The sequence below is a fragment of the Mustela nigripes genome, chromosome 2 (genome assembly GCF_022355385.1).
Source record: "Mustela nigripes isolate SB6536 chromosome 2, MUSNIG.SB6536, whole genome shotgun sequence".
Lineage (NCBI taxonomy): Eukaryota > Metazoa > Chordata > Mammalia > Carnivora > Mustelidae > Mustela > Mustela nigripes.
Genome location: NC_081558.1, coordinates 171,536,547 through 171,552,734, shown reverse-complemented (window position 1 = coordinate 171,552,734; position 16,188 = coordinate 171,536,547). Strand labels below are relative to the sequence as shown.

Sequence of the window (16,188 nt, the reverse complement as noted above, 5' to 3'; positions counted from 1 at the left end):
ATTTGTTCTCATTGTTATTTTCCCCTGCCCAGTTATTACTTTTAGTAATATTTCTTCAGAACTATTAGTGTGTAAGCCTGAAGAGGCAGAGAATCGAGGTTGCTACACCAGAGTCTGAGAAAATTCAAAGTTTTGAACTGAGGGCCCACCTCTGAGCTCATGTTTTTTCATTACACTATTTGGCTGAAGATCTGATAACTAGATGCGCTGTAACTATTGCAAAGACAGTGTAATCTCTTGCTTCCTAGATTTTCACTGGTATTTTTACGTGTTGTTTAGAGTAGCCATACCCTTCCATGAGTTTTGGGTGTTTTAGCTATTTGGGAAAAAGACGAGGGGGAAAGAAAGGAATTGGTGGTAGAGAGATGGTGCCTGAAAATGGAAAGGTCACAAATGAAAGTGGAGTATGTGTTACCTTCTGGCTCAGGCCGGGTGGTTGGGTGTGGATGTCATGTATGTCCCAGTGCAGTCACCCTTGCAGTGGTAATTCTCTCAGTTTAGCCACCACGGAGTATTGTTCCTTGTTTTTCTATAGTGCTTGTCAAAATGCTATGACAACAGGCTGGTTTTATGAAAACAGAGCCTGGCTCTCAAGAGACAGTGTGTCTGAAAGTCAAACATGGATGGCAGCCATTGGCACGCAAAGGAGTCAGAAACCACAGATTGTTTTCTCGTTGGATGAACAGCTTAAAGCAACGTAAAGTTAATTGAAGAATTCCTTGAAAGTGAAGTCAGACTGAAAGAAATGCTCTAAGTCTATAATTTACTAAATGTGAAAGGTCTGTAAGTGGTAGTGAGACAAAGAGTTTAAGGGGAAAAGAGAGCATTTTTGTAAACATATCTGGCTTGTATTATTGCCTAGGCAGTTTTAATTATTTGTTCTAATAATGTAGATCTGCAGAAGAATCTTTAATTAGGTAAAGCTTGATTTATGGAGTTGGCCTCATATAAACCATGAGGTCATGGTGTGCTGCAGAAAATTACAGGCCTGGTCTTGCCATTGAAAACTATTATTTCTACCTAGGACTATTCACGCTCTGCATGTCTTACTCTCACGAAACCAGATCATCCTGTGTTCTCATTCTCAATGTCTTTTGCCCAGGTAAATCCAACATACACTATTACTCATTAAGTAATTTATCAAATATATATATAAAAAAACTGAGGAAGCAAATGCAGAATTTAACTACTAACTCTAGTAGTTGAAGAGATGTTTACTTCTTGAGAGCTTAGAGACCAACCTGTGATCCAGAAATGGATTCATTCTCCCTTCAGCTGGCAGACTGGCAGGGACATGTGAGACTGTCAAAAGTGATATCTGTGTGTCTGTAGGCCTGTCCTTCCCACAAACCTAACCCCATCCTCCACTTTTCCTCTCCTTCCCTAGCCTCTCCTGGGAAGTACTTTTGTTGTCATCAATGCCTGTTTCATCTGGTTTTAAATAAGAGATGGGAGCCTCTACAACATTTCGCTGTGGTTCTTACTTCCCTCCCATTGCAGTAGAAACCTTGATGTAGGACCAAGGCCTTTTCTTTGATTATAGGTCTGCTGATTTTAATTTCCTAATATTTTTCTTGCATTGATTATACCTTAATGATTGCATTTTCTAGGTTCCCTATTTCAATTTTGCTAAAGTAGAAATAAGATTTAAGAAGGAATCCTTCTAGATTTAACAATTTATTTTCTATTCTTTTAGATTTGTCTAACCCATATTTGCCTTGATAGCTATTTATTTATTTATTTATTTATTTATTTATTTATTTTAATTTATTTGACAGAGATAGAGACAGTGAGAGATGGAAAACAAGCAGGGGGAGTGGGAGAGGGAGAAGCAGACTTCCCACTGAGCGGGGAGCCCAATGTGGGGCTCCATCCCAGGACTCTGTGATCATGACCTGAGCCAAAGGCAGATGCTTAATGACTGAGCCAGCCAGGCACCCTTGATAGCTATTTTAAATGATATGCTTTTATCAGGTCTTCTCAAAGTGTTAGTGTTTTTGCATAAAAACAACTCCTGCCTTCACTGTCATATTTCATCACGTTACCTAATATTTGATTAAATTATATAATTACAATAACAAATCCAACAGGCATAAACAGGTTTGGGAATAAATGTAATTGTTGAAACAGTTGGAAGAAATGCATGGGGCATACTAGAGAATAGCCTCGTAGTCTCCAGGATTCAGTATATATGGGCTCAGTCCTGAGTTAAACAAAGGGACAGAACTGAGTAAGTGGAGTTCAGTTATGAAAAAGTCTGACTCTGTACTCTCCACATTTTCTTCATTTTACAGGTGAGACCCAAGGTGGTTACATGACTTGCCCAAGGTTGTCAAACTAGTTGGAGCCTGGGTGTCCTGACTTTCTCAAGCCTCAAGCATATGCCTTTTCCCATGGTACCAAAGGAGGACTGATACCCTGATCCTTTATGAATGCAGGTTTATAGAGTGTCCTTTGATTTATTACCACAAAGTATCTGTCTTGATGCTTACTTTACCCATAATTTTTATGTTACTGATTAACTGATTACTGATTTTTAAGGGGAGCCTGGGTGGCTCAGTGGGTTAAAGCCTCTGATTTAAATAAAATCTTAAAAAAAAATTTTAATTCTCCTTGATATCAAAACTGATCCTTCTTTTTTTTTTTTTTTAAGATTTTATTTATTTTTATTTGACAGACAGAGATTACAAGTAGGCAGAGAGGCAGGCGGGGAGAGAGAGAGAGGAGGAAGCAGGCTCCCTGCTGAGTAGAGAGCCCGATGCGGGCCTCAATCCCAGGACCCTGAGATCATGACCTGAGCCGAAGGCAGCGGCTTAACCCACTGAGCCACCCAGGCGCCCTGATCCTTCTTTATTATAGGGAGTTAATCCAGGTCAAAAAATTTATCAATTTTTTCTTTAAATGACCGTAACTAATAAGAGAAAGAGATTGCATGGAAGAATTTTTCAGTAGGGCTTGTCCCCCTTAGCAATCTATAGCCCCATACTGTTCATAGCTGCTCTTATCCATTTAAAAGCAAATTTTTAAAGGGTGTTAGCCTCAGGGGCACCTGGGTGCCTCAGTTGGTTAAGCATATGCCTTCAGCTCAGGTCCTGGTCCTCATGGGATCGAACCCCACATCAGTCTCCCTGCTTGACGAACCTGCTTCTTCCTTGCCCTCAGCTACTCCCCCTGCTTGTGCTCTGTCACTCTCTCTCTGTCAAATAAATAAATAAAATCTTAAAAAAAAAAAGAACATTTAAAGGGTGTAGACCTCAGAGAAAGCTGCTTGCGGCAGCACTGTAAGGTTTATATTTATATGTTCTCTTTCACAAAGCATATGTGCTGACTTTCCTAATATCAGATGGAAAGACTTTTTTAAAAATCACTTTCCTTTTCCTGCCCTTTTCTTCCAATGTTTACCTCTTGCCCCACCCCCTTTCGGAAAACATTTGATGTTGCCTAGAGTCAAAATGTACCTACACCTGGGCAGTTAAAAATAAAATCAAAACCATTAGGATGAATATGAAGGAAAATGCTGTACTCAAATACGGAGGTAAAAATGGTTTTGTTATAATTGAAAATTGTATTGAACCGAACTTCCTCATAGACAAAACAAAACAAGATATTTAGGGGTACATTGTTTTGTTTTGTTTTTTTGCTGAAGGGAAACATCATGTCTTTCACAGGGACATTTCTACCAAGCACTTCATTATAAGCCAATAACCCTTATGTAAATGAAACTGAATAACCACCTAGAGCAGGATATTTGTTCATACATAGATCTGGAGAAACCATACTATAGTTTAACTCCATTCTTTGTTGATGGGGAACGGAAGTCCAAAGAAGATAAGCAATTTACCAGCCAACAAGCTCGTTGGTGATATTAGCAGCCTGGAACCAATGTCCCTTCATACTGACCGGGGTCCCAGAGCACTGTTGTTTAGAAATCAGGTCCAGTCAGATATGGTCCAGTACCATACTTTATTATTGGGCAGTGGGGACATGGACTGTCAAGTGAGTGGGATTCAGATTTGATGAAGTCAGAATATGCAGAAGAGGGTTTTTTCTTTAAGGGCTTCTCTTTCCACTACGAAGGAAGACAGAGGGTGGACCTCTGTCACAGGTTCTTGTTAAATCCCTGTGGATTTGACAAGGAGAAAACTTGAATAATAGGTGCTCTCTTTATACCTGTTTTAAAATAAATACTTTGTCAAAACCTTTCCTTTCTTTTGTCAGAATTAGTAGCAAGGTATGTTGTATCATAAGACAGTGAATTTATCAGAGAACTTCGGGCAGGGGTCAAGCTGTAAGCTGGCTGTTTATTGCCCAAAAGGCCAGGTCTAAGACAATAGGAAGAGTGCTCCAAAGGGGGCATTTGCTTCCCAGCTCCAGCTGATTTTTGTCTTGTGAAAAATACAAGTATACATTGGACCATCTAGTGTTCTAGTGTTTGCTGAAGGGAAACATATCAGGTCTTTCACAGGGACATTATTACCAAGCATTTCATTATAAACCAATAACCTTCTTCTAGTGTTTTGAGATAAGCTGGAAGTCTGGATTATTAAGTCCCCTGATCTTAAATGCTGGCAACTTCCTTCTTACACATGCTCAAGCCAGAAACCTTGGAGTTGACTCCTCTCTTGACTCTCCTTGACTCCTCTCTTCCTTTCAAAACCTACATTTAATCTATCTGGAAATCCTGTTGGGTGTACCCTCAATATATATTCATAATCTGATCACTTCTTACAGATCTCTGTTGTACTACTATAGCCCAAACCACCATTATCTCTTTCCAGGATTATTGCAATAGCCTCCCAGTTGGTCTCCCTTCTATGCATTCCTTCCCATAGTTGGAGAGATATTATTGAAGCATAAGTCAGGTCTTGTTGCTTTTCTTTTCACAACCATCCAGAGGCTTCCCATCTCACTTAGCAAAGTCGAAAGTCCTACCAATGCTCCATGAGGCTCTCTAACCTCACCTCTGCAGCCACAGTTGGCCTCCTGTCTTTTCCTTAGATAAACCTGCTCATTTCTTCATCATGACATTTGCCTTTGCTCTTCCCTTGCTGGGAATGGTTTTCCCCAGGTATCTCCATGGCCCAGTCAGCTCCTCTAATCCCTTGCTCAAATGTCATCTACTCCATAGGCCTTCCTCGGCCACAGTATCTAAACTTGAAGCCACACACACACACACCTTCCCTCTCTACTTCTCGACCTTACTTTATCTTTAGTACATATCATGATCTCATATACTATGTATTTTCTTCTTTGTTACCTGTTTTCCATATTAAAATACAGTTTCCAAAAGGGTAAGGACTTTGTTTTTTGTATATTTGTTCATTGTTGTATACTTAGAATCTAGAAATGTGTCTCACACATAGTGGGTGCTCAGTAAATGCTTGATGAATGAATGAATCTAAAAAACCAATTTCATCAACTCTAGGCCAAACAAAACTCTTGCTTTCTCCACAAAGCAGTGTTTAGAGTTAGACAAGCAATAAATAAGAGGGAAAAGCTTATGTGAAGACACTCAGGTGGAAAAAAACCTTTGTGCTTTGGAAGAGAACAAATGAAAAAAACTAGAGAAATGGGAGCAAGTGGTAAGAAAAGACATTGGAGAGGTAGGCAGGGCCAAAAATTGTAGAACAAGGTAAGGAATTTGGATGTTATTGTTAAAATCCAATGGAAGACTCAGAAGTCATTACTATGAACTATATATAGTGATAATTTTTTTAATTTTTTATTTTTTCTAAACATATATTTTTATCCCCAGGGGTACAGGTCTGTGAATCACCAGGTTTACACACTTCACAGCACTCACCAAAGCACATACCCTCCCCAATGTCCATAATACCACCCCCTTCTCCCAAACCCCCTCCCCCCAGCAACCCTCAGTTTGTTTTGTGAGATTAAGAGTCACTTATGGTTTGTCTCCCTCCCAATCCCATCTTGTTTCATTTATTCTTCTCCTACCCACTTAAGCCCCCATGTTGCATCACTACTTCCTCATATCAGGGAGATCATATGATAGTTGTCTTTCTCTGCTTAATTTATTTCACTAAGCATGATACGCTCTAGTTCCATCCATGTTGTCGCAAATGGCAAGATTTCATTTCTTTTGATGGCTGCATAGTATTCCATTGTGTATATATACCACATCTTCTTGATCCATTCATCTGTTGATGGACATCTAGGTTCTTTCCATAGTTTGGCTATTGTGGACATTGCTGCTATAAACATTCGGGTGCACGTGCCCCTTTGGATCACTACGTTTGTGTCTTTAGGGTAAATACCCAGTAGTGCAATTGCTGGGTCATAGGGCAGTTCTATTTTCAACATTTTGAGGAACCTCCATGCTGTTTTCCAGAGTGGCTGCACCAGCTTGCATTCCCACCAACAGTGGAGGAGGGTTCCCCTTTCTCCGCATCCTTGCCAGCGTCTGTCATTTCCTGATTTGTTGATTTGTGATAATTTTTAATATAACTTTTTACTCAAGTATGACACATATACATCCTGGGGATGTTTTCAAGTAAATGTGTCAATTATTAGTGGTTATTTCAGCACCCAGACAGCCTTCCTTTTATTTAAAAAAAGTTGGGGGGGACTTAAATGACTGAAAAAACTAGTTTATTTTCACATTTATAACAAAAATGTGAAAATTTATTTTAAAAAATCTGACTAAAGGGGTACCTAGGTTCAAGCCCTGCATCAGGCTTCCCACTCAGCAGGGAATCTGCGTGTCCCTTTCCCCCTCCCCCTCCCCCTTCTCATGCTCTCTCTCTGTCTCTCAAATAAATAAACAAAATATTTAAATAAATAAAAATATCTTATTAAAATAACTAAATGTATTTATTTGTATAGAAAACAAGTTTTGTTTTAGTTAACACTAGATTTTGGTTATGGTTGTTCAATAAAGTAATGCTTCCCAGGCACAGTCTTTTTAATGGTATCTACTTTAGTTAAATACATTAAATGCTAAATGGTCATTCATTTTACTGTTGTATTTGCAACTTTGCCAAGTTACTATCACTTTGAAATATATAGCATTTTGCTTCTAAAAAATAATTATATATACTTACACTATACCAAATGTACATTAATTGCAGTTTTTATAAAAGGTATAACTTGTCCTTGAGCTCATGGTTTATTGGGCCTGTGTATTCTAATCATAAAAAAGGGATCAAATATTGAGCAGTTTACTAACATTCTATAGAAGATAGAACAAGGCTCTTTTAGTTCAGCATACGAGAACAGTAAAACATTACTGAAGTTGTTTTGTTTTGTTTTAACTTTGGAACTGCACAAGCCAAACTGAGGGATTTTGTAGAGGGATTTTGTAGCTTGACCTTTGCCATCTGGTGACTAAAAAGGCAGATTCTGGGATGTGATAACATTTGAGATATGAAGAATCCAAGCAGATTCAAGCTATAGGTAATCTGGAAAGCTGACGGAAAAACTGTGTTAGGACTAAGTTTAGAAAGTCATGAAACGTTCACAGCCCACTGTGACATAAGTGAGAACTGTATGAAGAAAAATTTAAGAGCTCTTTGTAGCCTTCTCACAACTGATTTAGTAGCATTAATGGAAATTACAGAATTAGAAAAATTCAGAACTAGAAAGGACCATAGAGCCTCTCTATTACAGATGAGGAAACTGAGGTCCAGAAGGTACCAAAGACTTGCTCAGTGTCACATAGATAGAGTTAATGTAGGACTGAGGTTGGGATTTGGAGCTTTTATTTTCTTGCTCAGTATTCTTTTCCATACTTTCTTGGGCATTTTTTGACCATATAGTCACTGGAGTTGTACCACAATAGAATGAGCTGGCTTAGGTGAAGAAGGGGAACACACTGCCACCAGAAGTGAGTGATCAGGCAAAACCTGGAAAATGGCTACCTGGCATGCATGCTGGTTTTCCTCAAAAAGGAAACTTGTACGCTAAGAGCTTTTGCAACTCTAATTTTAATAAATTTAGATGCTTTACATCGTAGTAGGTAATTATTTGTCCTCTCTACTTATAAAAATTATTGTTCATTCTAATTCATGCTTGTGTTATCCACTCTAGTCTTTTCTCAGAACCTGTCTTCCCTTTGACGGCACCTGTTCCGAAGTTGCTTAGTAATACAGTATGACCAGAGAGCAAGCCAAGACTCTGAGCTCTATTCACCACTTGGAATGATGAGTAATCACTGTACCCATAACTAATTTAAGCTTCTACATTTGACAGAAACCCAATAACTGATTTTCCTTTGCCACACGAATACAAACTAGCCACATAGTTAGTGAAGGGAAGATCCATAGCATTGAAATTAGCTTTCCTATTGTGCAGCAAGGACTTGGAATGGTAAAAGCAGTTGGTCACTTGTAACCCAATAAGGGATAAATGATTTTTAAAGTAAATTGTGAGAAAATTTCTTGACTATGCAGTTATATATAGTCTATTCTTAGCTTAGAAATGAGAATTTATAGGTTTATATTACATTATTAAATGCATGAGAATTAACTGATTAGAAATTTATTTGCCAACTGATAATGTCTGTGTGAATAGAAAATCTCTAGATACTGCTGTATTTTTTTTAATACAAAGTTATCTCTACCCATCCCATCTCCATCCATTTATCCAGCTTTTTAGCTATAATCTAGAAAGTAACTTCCCAGACATAAATATTTTTAGATTATGTGCTTAACAGTTGTATTTATAATAGGGAACTTCTAGAAAATAAATGATTCAGTCTCCTATGCCTTAAGGTAGCCCCTTTCTCCAGTGGAGACTGGGATGAATTATTCATTATAGTAGATATGTGGTCACATCAGGGGCCCATCTCCATAGGGTTAAAACTGGGTCCTACGCTTCCATCCTGAAGTCCTATGGGAAGTTTTCCAGTATCCTCTTTCCCCTCATTTCCACTGATCCTGGATTGATTTGGAAAGTGGAGTGAGGAACGCGATGTTGGCAGGGTTTCATGTACTATAATAGTGATTCACTAAGGCAGTAAAGGACTCTTTTTTTCAAACATGAAGGAAACTGAGAGCCCAACAAGGGAGAAGCCATGTTATAGGACAAGAGAAGTTACGTAACACATAATCTCTAGGACATAAAACATAAAAACATAAAAACAAAACCTGAGACCCATATCCCCTGTATCCTGTGTGAGGTTTGTTGTTTTTGTTGTTGTTGTTGTTGTTGTTGTTGTTTCATGGTCTCATTCCACCCTGGTGAAAACTCAAGCTAGGCTTTATTTCCTTTCCAAAGCTGACTGGACAGGAAGATTAGGCAGTGTCTCTTATATGAATTTACCTTATTTTAGTGCAAGAGAAAGAACCCTTAGGGCAGTGTTGATAAACTCATAAAAGGCCAGATAGTAAATATTTTAGGCTATTCAACCATATAGTCTCTGTAGCAACTACTCAACTCTATGATTATAACACAAAAGCAGCCACAGGCAATACATGAACAAATGAGCAGGGCTGTGTTCCATAAAACTGTATTTATGGGCACTGAAATTTAAATTTTATGTATTTCTCACATGTCATAACAAATTACCTTAATTTTTACTTTTTTCCAATCCTTTAAAGATGTCAAAATCTTTCTTGTGTGCTCTACAAAAATAGACTGTGTACCAGCTTTTGGCCCACTAGCCATAGTTTGCTAACCCCTACCCTAGGGTAATAAATTGAGAAGCCCATAGGTGTTAAAACATGAAGAGATAGAATATGACACCTGAAGGACAGTTGATTTAAATGTGGTAGGGGAAATGACTGTTGGGTTTGCCTATGCAGAAAGAGTAGATGGATACCCCGATGGTTGATTCTATTTTAGGTAATCTGGGTTAGTACTAGGTCAAATTCCACATTCTTTATTTTAATTTACTGTCTTAAAATTTATGAAAGGCAGGTTTTAGCTAGCCTTAGAGAAGAAAAGTAGAAATAAGAAAAGAATATATGACCTAGAGTTTACCATATAGTACACAGAGCCAATAGGACATTTTATTAGGAATGGCAGCTCGTGGTTTTCGTTATCACTGAATCATAGGGAACCTTGTCTGAGCCAGGGAGGAGGCAGTTAGCCATATTCCTCCTTAGCACAAAGTACTACATGTCATTGTAAAGCTCTTAATGAATATGTCTTCTGCCGTGCTGAAAGAACCCATAAAGTTCTCTGTTTTTATGACATAAAAGCTATATTGGTAAACTTTAAATTTAAAAATCCCATAAACTTAAAACCATAAAGGACCATTTATTAAAACAGTATGAAAGATTTACATGCAGTTGAATACATCTTTTGTTCTGTAAGTCAACTCACCTGTAACAATTGCATAGGTGGTAGTGTGGTTGTTCATAACAAAGGAGTATTCATTATTATGATAATGATAATATAATTAACCTTTTTTGAGCAGCTACTGTCTGCTGCTATCTAACATACATTGTCGCATTTATTCCCATAACAGCCCTACAAGGTAGCTATTATGCTCCTGTTGTGGATGAAATTGAGACCTAGTCATATACACACAAAGTAGCAGGGCCAAATCTTTGTCTCCCTGACATGAAAGTTTATGCTGTTTCCATTGTACCATTGCTATGATAAGAAATGTTGGGGGGAAAAAACAGAATTTGGAAAAATCATCCTCAACTATATTGCTAACTATCCATATTTTATGTTAATTTTACTCTGTGTGGTTATTGTACAGTAACAGAATAATTTCAACACCTTAAAAACTCCCACCAGTTGTGTCTTTTAACATTTGTGGTTTGTGTGTCCATTCATTGCTTGCAGTTTCTAGGCAGGCTGCAACCTTGAACTATTCACTGTCTGAACTTGCCCTCAAAGAATTCTTCTTTCCACCTTACCTCTATCAAGTGACAACCAATGAAAAACCCACAAACTCGGCAGCTGCAGCTCTGGAAAGTTTCCATCAAAACCCTCATTCCCACATCCCCTTTGAAAATCACAGAGCTTGCTGTTATCTTCTTGAAGGTCATGACTAATGCTTATAAAACTTCCACAGCAAACACTGTCTACAAGACCCGAACTCCTTAACTTTGAGCTCCATGTTAACTTACCTACACCAAAACATTTACTGCCCCTCAGCTGCCCTACCCTAATTTCTTACCCCGTAACCTAGAAAGCAAATATTAGGTTAGGAGCATTCTAAATAGTCAGTGGGAAAACTGGAAAGCTTAATGAATTTCAGAAAGTACCTCCTTGACCAATCATAATTGAATGTTATATTGAGAATATGAAGTGACTTACCCCTGTTCTTATCCATCTTAATTTTATCCTTTTTTTATAAGATTTTATTTATTTATTTGAGAGAGAGAAAGACCATGAACAGAGGGAGGGGCAGAGGAAAAAAGGGAGAAGCAGACTCCCTGCTGATCCCAGTACCCCAGGATCATGACCTGAACCAAAGGCAGATGCCCAACCAACTAAGACACCCAGGTTCCCTGCCTAAATTTTATTCTTTCCATGAATGGCTTTTAGGTATCAGAGGTCAAGAATGTAGTGTAGCTATCTCAGAGGGAACAATTTCATTTTTTTCTAAATGTGGAAATGTAGTGTAAAGGGAGCTATTTTATGTATGACCAAGTGATACCAAAATCCAGTTTTTAGGAGCCTTTTCAGATGTGACTCATGTTATTTAATCCAGATCTTTGAAACCACAAACAGACACACACAGTATGGATGTTTGATTGAAGAAATATGGTTGCTGTTATTCACCCTGCCATGCTTTATTTTGCTTACATTAATGACCCATTAATACACTTAAGAAAAAAAAGTAAATTTGTCTCATCATCCATTGAAATTGACAGGACTGGATGCTGGTGATTATAGACACAAGACTCCATCAAGCGATAATTTCTTAATGATTACAACATTGATTTTTCTAGACTGTCCCATGAGTATTTCCAGGAATCCAGGGAGAAAAAAAAGCTGCAGCCAGGAGACAAAATGTGCTAATGTACCACTTATTGTCTGGAGAAAATATATGCTCATGGCAGCAGTATGAAGTTCTTTGGTCTGTATTTACTTAAAACATACAGGCTGCAGAATGTTCGCATTCTGATTTTGCCCAGACATAATAGAATTCACTAGCACTTTCACACTAGCTTTAGGAAGGAATGCACCTTTTGAATCAACATTGATTAAAAGGTTGTCATTTAGTTCCAGTAACCCCAAAGGTTCTTTCTGTTGCCTAAGTTAGAAAATTACTTGAGGCGTTAAATCCTACCTGAATTGACTGCTCTGGGTCACTTTAGCATATTTCCTTATCAGTAACACTGAGAAGACATGTTTTTTTAAATATGACAAAATATCTACTATTTAGGTGAAATAGTGAATTCAGTGCTGTGGTGGGGAAATGCTCATAATTAAAAAGAGACTGTCTTGAAATATTGTTGATAAAGAATATCAATGTCAGTTTTCCTAATGGGAAGGTGGGATATGCTTTATAAGCCAAGACTTTTTGTTAAATAAACAGCCTCAGGAGAATGTCCACTCTCATCTCTGAACAGTGTATGCATGTACATATATCTGTTTGGGGTGGGGTTTTCCCCAAAAATAGGATATCTCAGTGACTGTAATTTTTTACTTTCCCTTTTTAATATTTTGACTATCTGTTATTTAAGTATCAGAAAACAACTTGGGCTGGGGCACCTGAGTGGTACAGTCACTTACGCATCTAAGTCTTGGTTTCAGCTCAGGTCATGATCTCACAGTTCTAGACTCCACAGTCAGTGGGGAGTCTGCTTGAGTTTTCTCTCTGCTCCCCCCCCCCATTTTCACTCTCTCTCTCCCTCTCTCTCACACACAAACAAATAAATCTTTAAAAAAAAAAAAAAAAGAATAAAAGAAAGAAAACAACTTGCACTGTCAAGAAAAGCCATCTTCATATATTTCCAAAGCAAGATGCTAGGTTTTTGTCTTTCTCCAAGTAGCTCTAAAGCCTATTTACTTTATTTTTTTTAGGGGTTGTTCTAATATCATAAATGTATATACATTCAAAATAATTATCCAAATTTTTTGTGTCTCAGATTAATGCTTCCAAGACTACATTGGGCGCCTGGGTGGCTCAGTGGGTTAAGCCGCTGCCTTCGGCTCAGGTCATGATCTCAGGGTCCTGGGATCGAGTCCCGCATCGGGCTCTCTGCTCAGGAGGGAGCCTGCTTCCTCCTCTCTCTCTCTGCCTGCCTCTCTGCCTACTTGTGATCTCTCTCTGTCAAATAAATAAATAAAATCTTTAAAAACAAAAAAAAAGACTACATTAGTGGTATGGCAGTTAAAACCATGGACATTTTTTGGGACGCCTGGGTGGCTCAGCTGGTTAAGCGGCTGCCTTCAGCTCAGGTCATGATCCCAGCGTCCTGGGATCGAGTCCCGCATCGGGCTCCTTGCTCAGCCGGGAGCCTGCTTCTCCCTCTGCCTCTGCCTACCACTTTGTCTGCTTGTGCTCACTCTCACTCCTCTCTCTCTCTGACAAATAAATAAATAAATAAAATCTTTAAAAAGATAAAATCAGGATAAATCTAAGACTATTTTGATATGATCACAATATTTGTGAAGCCTCAGTTATGTTTATGGAATTAAATGAATTTCTTAAATTTGGGGGTAACCAAAAATAAATGAAATGCCAAGGGAAGATCATGGCCATATTCTTCAGAATAATTTTTAGTCCCTGCCCCCATATTCTAGGGATATATTGAAACTTTCCTACCAAAAGCGTGGATCCTTTTTACTCAGGAGCTTTATAAACATCTATTAATCTCTTAATCAAAAGATCTTGCTGAATAAATGTGAATTCGTTGGATATTTTTCCCACTCTGTTAGCTAATACAGAATGGAAAGGAATTATTGTGTGTATTTCTGGGAATGACAACCAGCCCTCTTCTGGTCATATGTACTTAGAACAATCTAGCCAGAGATTGGAATTTCAAGTTATATATGGGGTCATCTGTTGGGATTCCAGAAAAAATAACTGGAAGACTCTGAGTTTCTATAAGTAGAGATTTTAGAACAGCATAGCATTATGCTCATTATGCTCATTAATTTTCCTTTCTCTCTGAGGCCAAGGGTATCTAAGAAAATCTGACACAGAACTAGAGCAATATTCTCAAGCCATTTATACGTAAGAATAAATTAAAATATGACATCAGCTAAAATTTCTGTGTTTTTTATGTTTATGGAACAGATTTGAACTTCTACATTTTTTTAATTTACATATGTATGTATGTACCTTTACACCCCTTTCTCTCATTTCTCCCACTCCAGTCTCTAGCAATCACCAGTCTGTTCTATGTGTATAAGAGCTTGTTTTGTTTTAAGATTGTACATATGAGAGATTATATGGTATTTGTCTTTGTCTAACTTACTTCGCTTAGCATAATGTCCTAGAGATCCATCCATGTTGTCCTGATAGTCATTTAAATTATCTCATTATTATGCAGAATTTCATATATGGAGAAAAAAAGAACCCACGTGACAGCTGCAGGGGTCATCAACTCATGGCCGTCTTTACTACGTCTATATTCCTTTCCCCTATACTGGATTCTTGGAAAGCAAATCCTAGACATCATGTAATTTCCATGGATTGTCTATTATATGATTTGAGCTTTGTTAAGCTTTGAGGATAAAATGAATAAATAAGACATGGTCCTTGTTTTCAGAGATTTCATCAAATATTTGGCGTAATAATGTTAATAGTCAATGTAATTATAATGGAAGTCGATAACATATACCCAAACACTAAAATACCTGAACCAGTTCTCAACATAGCAAAAGCTAACATAAAAGGAATAACCTTATACGAGTCCCTGGAACCAGTTTTATCAAGACCTTTTTAAAGCACAAAAAGTTTTCTGCTTCCTTTCACTACAAAGGCTTTAAAGCAGGGATGCCCAGTAGCAATGAGCACACATGGCACCAAGATTTTGGCTTCTAAGTCTCTTTTCCCACTACAGGGAGACAGTGTTCCTTGGAGAAATGACTCCAGGACTGGGGGAGGGAAACTAAGATGAACTTTGAGACATCTTTTCATGCCAGCATACTATGAAGTGCTCAGAAAATGGTAGGGATATGTCAAAAGGCCCCAGGAACAAGCTTGAAAGGATTCCCACAAATCTGAAACAATTTGAGCAACAAAGTAACTAATAATAATAATAATGAAATATAATTCACAATATAAAATAAAAATCTGTGAATTCATGAAAATAAATAAATAGATACTCCATGAATAAGAAGGAAAAGCTCTTTTTACAGTAGAATGGCAATAAATGTGGAATGAATGATAGATGAGAAAATCATCATTGTGCAACCATCATGGATAAATTGATTCAATCTAGAAGTATCCATGGTTGCTAAAACTAGAAAGGGAAAGTTATTAAGAAACAGGCTATTTACATATCCCAGAGAATGTCTCCAAAAATTACTTATTAATAGCCATGGGAAATCGCTTTTGAAGGGAGAGACCTTGTAGTAACACATTAACCGTGTGATCAAAATTACCATAAGGAATAATCAGATAAACTGACAGCATGTGCTTCTTGATGTTATGTATTGGATAAAAGATATCAGTGATATTCTTCTTTCTCAAAATGCATAATTAACTTAATATTGAGGAAATATCAGACAAACTCAAACTCAAAGATACTCTTAAAAAATGGCAGTGTCCCAAAATGTAAAGAAAAGCTGAGGAGCTATTTCAGATTTAAAAAAAAACCAAAGACATGTGAAAACTAAATGGATGTGTGATCCTGGATTGTATCGGAACTGGGTGGGGGGGGGGGGGGGAATGCAGAAAGAACATTGTTGGGACAATTGGAAATATTTGAATTAGGTTCTGGGTTAAATAATAATATTGTTACTATGTAAATTGCCTGATTTTGATGATTGCACTGCCATTAGGTAAGTGATTATGTTTGTTCTTAGGAACTATATGTTGGTAATATTTAAGGACAAAGGATATGATTTCCACAACTTAGATAGTTTAGAAAACAAATGATTTGTATCTATGAAAAGAATATAATACAAAAGTAACAAAATTTTAACAATTGGTAAAGCACTGGTGCATCAAAAAGTTTTTGTGCTGTTCTTGCAACTTTTCTCAAGTTTGAAGTCATTTCAGAATTAAATTTAAAATACTAAAAGCAAATACACACATATGCACACACACAACAGTTATCTTCACTTTAAATAAAGCCAACTCAAAATATA

General features: G+C 37.5%; 1 protein-coding gene and 1 long non-coding RNA gene across 4 annotated transcripts in view; both read left to right on the top strand.

Annotated features, from left to right (window-relative positions):
- LOC132012274 (uncharacterized) overlaps positions 1 to 2,594 on the top strand; it is a 120,219-nt gene extending 117,625 nt beyond the window's left edge. The window contains exon 3 of the long non-coding RNA XR_009402577.1: positions 2,295 to 2,594. This is a non-coding gene — a long non-coding RNA (uncharacterized LOC132012274). The remainder of the gene's footprint in view (positions 1 to 2,294) is intronic.
- Positions 1 to 16,188, top strand: part of CMSS1 (cms1 ribosomal small subunit homolog) — a 382,805-nt gene that overhangs the window by 219,847 nt on the left and 146,770 nt on the right. The window lies entirely within an intron of this gene.